The sequence below is a fragment of the Dama dama genome, chromosome X (genome assembly GCF_033118175.1).
Source record: "Dama dama isolate Ldn47 chromosome X, ASM3311817v1, whole genome shotgun sequence".
Classification (NCBI taxonomy): Eukaryota; Metazoa; Chordata; class Mammalia; order Artiodactyla; family Cervidae; genus Dama; species Dama dama.
In genome coordinates this window covers 122,814,848-122,821,850 of record NC_083714.1, presented here as the reverse complement: position 1 = coordinate 122,821,850, position 7,003 = coordinate 122,814,848, and the positions used below count along the sequence as shown (strand labels likewise).

Here is a 7,003-nt window from a genome sequence, read left to right as displayed (position 1 = left end):
CCACAATCATCACAGCAGTCTTGAAAGAGGAAAAGCAAAAATTCTCATAAAAATGATGAATATATCTACCCCACAGGGTTTAGAGAAGATCAGGTGAGCTCATAGACTAGAAATTCCTTTGTGAATAAGTGCTACCTATATGCCAAGTATTGTACCGATTGTAGCCCTAGCAACAGCAAGGCAGCAGGAGTGATATTCCTGGCATCAGATGAAAAACAATCAGGGATATGAACCTGTCGGCCCTGTCTTGCTAATTGTTAGAACAGGTGGTCAGACATGTATTTGCATAAAAGACTGAGGTGCTCCTGGGAAATTCCTTATTTTGAGGACGGAAAGCAGCACAGTGAATTTGACACAGGAACAAAGCTACTGAAGATGATTAATTAATGTTGCCGCACCTGGAGACTGTAGACACCTCCTATCAATCATGAACATCTGAAACTGCTACCAAAAGTCTTGGTCACCGAGAGGCAGCAGTGATGCTGAGTACAGCGTAGTGGCAGCAATTTGAAATTACTCCTCCATTGGAAGCATTCTCAGGTCATTAGGAGAAAAAGTGGCTGTAATGAAAATCTAGATGATTTAAAAAAAAAAAAACCTGGAGGAAAACACTGGGCCACCTGCGCCAGGCTTTTTCTGTCCCTCTAACAGAAGGCAACAAAAAGCAGAGGGAACAAAATGCCAAGACGTATTGATACATTCAGGGCTCCAGGAATATTGGGGGAGCATACAAAGATTGATAAGAGAGGGCCCCTGAATTAACAAGTGTGCACTTCAGCTTGGAAGGTAGTATTAAACGTTTAAGAAACACTGAGAGGGACTTCCCTGACGGTCCAGTGGTTAAGAATCTGCCTTGCAATGCAAAGGACATGGGTTCGATCCCCGGTCAGGGAACTAAGATCCCACATGCCACAGAGCAACTCAGCCTGTGTGCTACAACTACTGAGCCCTTGCACCGCAAATAAAGAATTCATGTGCCATAATGAAAGATCCCCCATGACACAAGGAAGATCCCACATGCCACAGCTCAGACCCAACACAGCCACATAATAAATAAATATTAAAAATAATAAGAAACACTGAGAACTAACACAAACCAATAAGGCAAACCTGCACCAAGTACCTGTACATGAGCTAGTTATAATGATTTGGGCACTTTAAAAAACCTTGAAGACCAGCAGAGGTCTGTGGGTCACAGTTCAACCAGGTATAAATATAAGAATAACTGATCCTGTTCTTACACACACATACACACACACTCCATTCCTATGAGCTTTCCTGGATTGCTGCACTAAAGCTTCTAAGTTGCTTTTGTTGTTTAGCTGCTCAGTCATGTCTGACTCTTTGCAACCCTATGGACTGTAGCCCACCAGGCTCCTCTGTCTGTGGAATTCTCTGGGCCAGAATACTAGAGTGGGTTGCCATTCCCTTCTCCAGAGGGTCTTCCTGACCCAGGGATTGAACCCAGGTCTCCTGCATTGCAGGTGGCTTCTTTACTGCTGAGCCACCAGGGAAGCCCCAAACATCTAAGTATTTATATCTTTTTAAATTAGTTATTTATTTGGCTGCACCAAGTCTTAGTTGCAACATGTGGGATCTAATTCCTTGACCAGGGATCAAACCTGGGCCCCCTGCATTGGGAGTGTACTGGACCACCAGGGAAGTCCCTAAGTATGTGTATCTAAGATACTCTTCATCCTTAGTGAGATAAGGAAAAGGAACTGGCTTCTACTACTCCAATTCCCTTGAGTCTTCCTTAATTCCATAAATAACAATAAAAATGTTAAGATTCTTAAAAATAAAAAAGCTCATGTCTACAGTATCACATGGTTTTCCAGAATTCTCTTGCTACAAGAAAAGAAAAACTTCCACAAAGCCTACCAGAAAATTAGCTGAATATGAATATTTGGTTCTTGGAGACCTGAGGCTTTTTTTCTCTGACTTGGGTTTCAGGAAGACAGTTTCCATCCCCTCCCCAGACCTGTGTAGCCCTGTTGTGGGTCTGGATATGCTCAGCAAGTGTGAGGCTATGGTTCCCATTTTTGTCCTGAAGTTTTTTAGTCTTCACGTATATGCCACCGTTCCAGCAAGAATTAATGATCTTTATTTATGACTCAGAAGTGGAAGAGTAATGGTAGGAATGTAGATTCTTCTAGCCAATAATAAATTGTTATTTGACTACAAGTGACACTCATATTTATTAGTTACTGGCTATAATAAACAAAAATAACTAAAATTATCACACAGGCATCGTATATCATGAAACCGTTTTTCAGTAAATGGCTTTGAATTCTTAGAATCATTGAATCTTAAACCTAGAAGAAACTTTAAAAGTTATATAGTACAATGCATAAAGCAACTATACTCCAATAAAAATTAATTTTTAAAAAGTCATACCACAATGTAAATTTTTCAAAATCAACATTATAGACCATGCATTTTCATTAAAGATAATTTAGAAAATATAGAAAGACAATATCATGTCTAGACCCCTTGCCTACAATCATTTTGAATATTATGTGTCCTTTGTTTCAGCCTACTTTCTATGCAAAGGTGACTTATTTTATAAAAATATAAATCATACTGGATATATAATAGTATGTTGGGATTTTGCACTGAAAATTGTATTGTAAATATTTTCTACACTAATAAATAACCTTCCCAAATAGCATTTTAAATAGTTTTGGAAAATAATTTACCAAATGCTGTATCATAAGTTATTTAAGCATTCTTGTAATTAACAATTAATTGATATATTAACTTTCAGGAACATAAATTACACAGAAATTAATTTGTTAAAATATTATCTTGCTTATATATGGTCACCTTATCCTAACCTCTTAATTTTGTATAACTGGTATACTCTTGTTTACCCCACAAATAGAATAAAATTTAAGTTTTAGTCCAGCCTGGTAAATGGCATGAAGTCTAATAATTTAAACCGAGTTTCATTTGGAAGAGCCCAGATTTCAGATATTCTTTGCATCTACTCTTATTTTTAAGAGGTCTATAGGGCAAACTGTACCTCATGGCACTGGGGGGCAGTGGGGAGAAGGAATCCATATGATGGTATTGATCTGATCCCAACCCTGTGTGTTCTGCTGGCATCTGCTGCTAAAATTGTGGCTGATGCAATTTTTGACCTGTTTTCACGACAACTTGGCCCAGTCTTTGTTCCCAGTGGCACCTGAGAATTCTCTGGAGTCTTAATATGTCAGTTAGCTTTAGCTGCCTAATAATCCACTCTAAAATTCAGTAGTTTAAAACAACTATTTCACTCATGATTTTTCTGGGCATGTTTTTATCTGGGCCAGGTTCATGGGGGCAAGCTGGGCTTGTTCATACATTTATGATCAGTTGGCAGGTCAGCCAGGTGATGGGTGGCCTCATAGGTCCCCATTCACACATTTGGCGGTAGGCAGAGGCAATGGATGGTACGATCACTAGCCCGCATACTCCTTGTTATCCGGCAGGCTAGCCTGGACTTTTTTATATGGTAACCAAGTTCCCAAAGCAGAAAGAGGGCAAACTCCAGTCCACTATTCAAGCCTATGTTTCCATAATGTTTGCTAATGTCCCTGTGGCTAAAGCAATCGAAAGAGTACATACACTATCAGAGGGCATGGATAGAGGGGAAGGAATATTTTGTGGCCCTTTTCATAACCTACAACATACTATGTTTGTCATTCACCAAGTTACAGACACCAGTGCCATAGCAACCCACTCTGGCTATCCTACCCATTTAGACTGTAGGCAACCCACTGGGGACATGCAGAAATGTTCTGAGGTCAAGAACCAAGTGTAGCTTTGGAGTAGTAGTTGTACTTATCTTTCTAACCATTCACCATCCCTTGTTTCTGTAGCACATGGTTAAATGACTCCGTCTCACAACCTCTCTTAAATACCTCCTTTGTTTGCCAGGATTTTTAGTTGTAAACAGCACGATCCACAAGTGCTCTAATCTCAGGATCAAAGTCTCAAGAGTTCATACAGCCTGGGAAAAAATGCAGTCTTATCACAGACCCACTACTCCAGTCTTTGGCACTGGATGCCGGAAATGCCGCCACAGCTGAAGATAAAATTCTTTAGTCTCTGTATTTCCTGGATGATCAACTCGTCCCACATGCAACCATTAATTTATGTCGCTGCCTCCAAGTTGAACCCTGAGGTTAAGGACCTGGGTCACATGCAGAACTCTAGAAGCAAGGAAATCTCGGAAATGTAGTTTTTAAATTTCTGACTTTGTATGGAAAAGAAAGCTAGAGGGTGGTTGTAATGGGTGCTAGGTGATCTAATTTCCAGTATTTTTTTCCCAAGAAGAATCAAACAGGAGCAATCAATGTTGCAAGTCCTGATTTTGCAGAGCTCCTAATTATGAGTCATGCCAGCTCAAGTCATCATGTTCTATTCTGCCCTCCAAAGGGAAGAATGGGTAAGGATTATGCTTCCTGACGATTGACCTCCAGTGTTCACTGTAGCTTCCTATTCTAAAGTCCAAGGTTAGAGAAGGGAGAACAGGATGGATAACTGACCATCAGCTCCCCATATCCATCTCTCCTACTCTTCTTATGATCTCATGAGCTTGAAGGAAATGGATTCTGCTTTCTCTCTGGTGAGAATTTGATCTACATAGACAGGCAACTGAGCTTTAATGGTGAATGGGACATTTCGGGGTTCAGTTCCAGAGAAGCATACCCTGAGGGAAAGATCTGTGCTAGTGATGTATAAAGGAAGTGCTCTTGGAATAAACTTGTAAAAAGAAAAATGAGTAGGAACAGAATAGCAGGATAAGGAAGTAGGAAAAGCATGACAGGTTTTCATTTTCAGGCAAAATCCTTAGGAGGACAGCTGGAGCCTGATCCTTCGAGGCAGCTCTGAGGCATAGTACCTGAGAGTTTGTCCCAGGTAGACATGAGGGGGCTGGGCTTTCATACTAGTGCCTTCTTCAGCTGTTGTTGGCTAAGGGTCATGTCTTTGTTTCATCTGCTATAACAAAAATGTCATAGTCTGAGTGGGTAAAACAGCAAACACTTTATTCTCAGAGTTCTGGAGGTTGGGAAGTCCACCATCAAGGTGTCAGTGGATTTGGTGTCTGATGAGAGTCCTCTTCCTGGTTCATGGATGGCTGCCTGCTGGCTGTATGCTCATAGGGCAAAAGGGTCAGGGGAACTTTCTGAGGCTTCTATATAAGGGTGCTAATCCCATTCATGAGGGCTCCACCCTCATGACCTAGTCACCTCCCCAAAGTCCCACCTCTTTGGGGATTAGGATTTCAACAAATGAATTTGGAGGAGTAGGGACACAAATATTCAGTTCATAAGAGGCCACCACAGGGTTAAATAAATGCCTAAGCAGTTCCAACTCTCTGTGCCCGTGGGCAGACTTTGGGAGCCCAATGGCAGTCTTCCAACTAGGGAGTAAGAAGGAGGTTGAAGGCAAAGTACATTGAAGCTGGCAGAGGCAGTTGAAAAGATGACAGGATGGGAGTTCCCTGGTGGGCCAATGGTTAGAATTCTGGGTTTTCACTGCTGTGGCCAGAGTTCAATCCCTGGTCAGGGAACTCAGGTATCCTGAAAGCTACGTGATGTGGCCAAAAAAGAAAGGATCACAGGAGACCTAAGGAAGCACAGTGGACACTGTCCACTATGCAGTATCTTCTCATTAGCAATATCATGCAGTTCCCCAAGCCTGGATTTTAATTCGTGTGATGGGATAGTGGCTTGGCATTCAACATCCATTCCACCCTCCTTGTGTTCTGCAGTGGCTTGAAAGCAAAAACTACATTTCCCAGGCTTCCTTGTGATTAGAATTCTGGGTGTGATTTAAAATCGGGTGCACCCCTGCACTGGAGAGGAAGGAAGGGAAATGATGGGGAAGGTGGGGAAGAGAGAGAAAATTGAAGGAACAAAAGGGAAAGAAGAAAAAGAGGGAGATAAAGGAAGAGAGGGAGGAAATTTCCCTATTTCCATTGCCTCCTCCCCTCAGTTCACATCCATTGGACTAGCACTAAACCTAGCTTCTCACTGGTCCCTCTCCTAGTGCTGTTACTTTAGAAAGTTGGAGATTTCCATCTAGGTTACTTCTTCCTGGGACACAGCTGAGGAGTAGGAGTCAGTTATAACCCCAGCTTCCCCACCAACTCAGGTATATAATAAGTAGTTTTCTTTCTCTCTCTTACCCCCCCATCTCTCCCCACACTCCACCCCATCTCTCTCTCTCTCACCACCCCATCTCTCTCTGTCTCTCATGCACACTTGTGCTTTCTTTAAAAACAACCACAACAACAACAAAACTGAATCTCTGAATCTAAACTTCCATTTTCCCATGATGGCAGGAAACATCAGTCATTCTTGGCTTCTCTAATCCTTCTCAGGGTTGTGTCACAGTTCTGGAGTCTTACGCAATGTCAAGGAATGGTAGAGGGGCAAATGGGGAGTTTATGTCCGACCTTCAATTTGTAGACTATTGGTCATCATTGGACATGGATTATCACAGGTCATTGCCAAAAGAGTCACTGCTTCATCTACATGGCCTCTTCAGATTCCCAGCTGTCCACTGCTTCTAGGTTGCCAATAGAACCAGGAATCTTTTTTCAGGGCTTTCTGTGGTCCCATCTGCCACAAGGCCAGTCCTCTTTCAAGCCATGGTACCTCCCAACGTGTATGTAGCATGGGGGTGGTGTCATTGTGGGGAAGTTCTCGAAATGCACATCCAGGTTCCTGGTTTTCTATAACCTAAAGACCGCTTTTTCTTCCTCTTCCAAACATGTGCTTTCTCTCACTTAAAATAATCTGGTAAGTCAGAACATTCTTCTGACAGGGATATACTGACAGTACAAAATATCTTTGAATTCATCTTGCAGTTTGAGCTGAACTATTCACTTCCTGAACCTTGCTCTTCCCCTCAGTTTTTCAAGAGGAAAAAAAAAAAAAATGACCATAGCGTGCAAAAGAAAATTTGTAAAACCTTTGCCATGTAAATTTGTAAAACTCACTTGTCTTCT

General features: G+C 41.8%; 1 non-coding gene across 1 annotated transcript; it reads right to left on the bottom strand.

Moving 5' to 3' along the window:
* Positions 1–4,321: 4,321 nt before the first annotated feature.
* LOC133053306 (U8 small nucleolar RNA) lies at positions 4,322–4,455 on the bottom strand. Its single transcript, XR_009692225.1, has one exon. It is a non-coding gene; the product is annotated as a U8 small nucleolar RNA (small nucleolar RNA).
* Between the last annotated feature and the right edge of the window lie 2,548 nt (positions 4,456–7,003).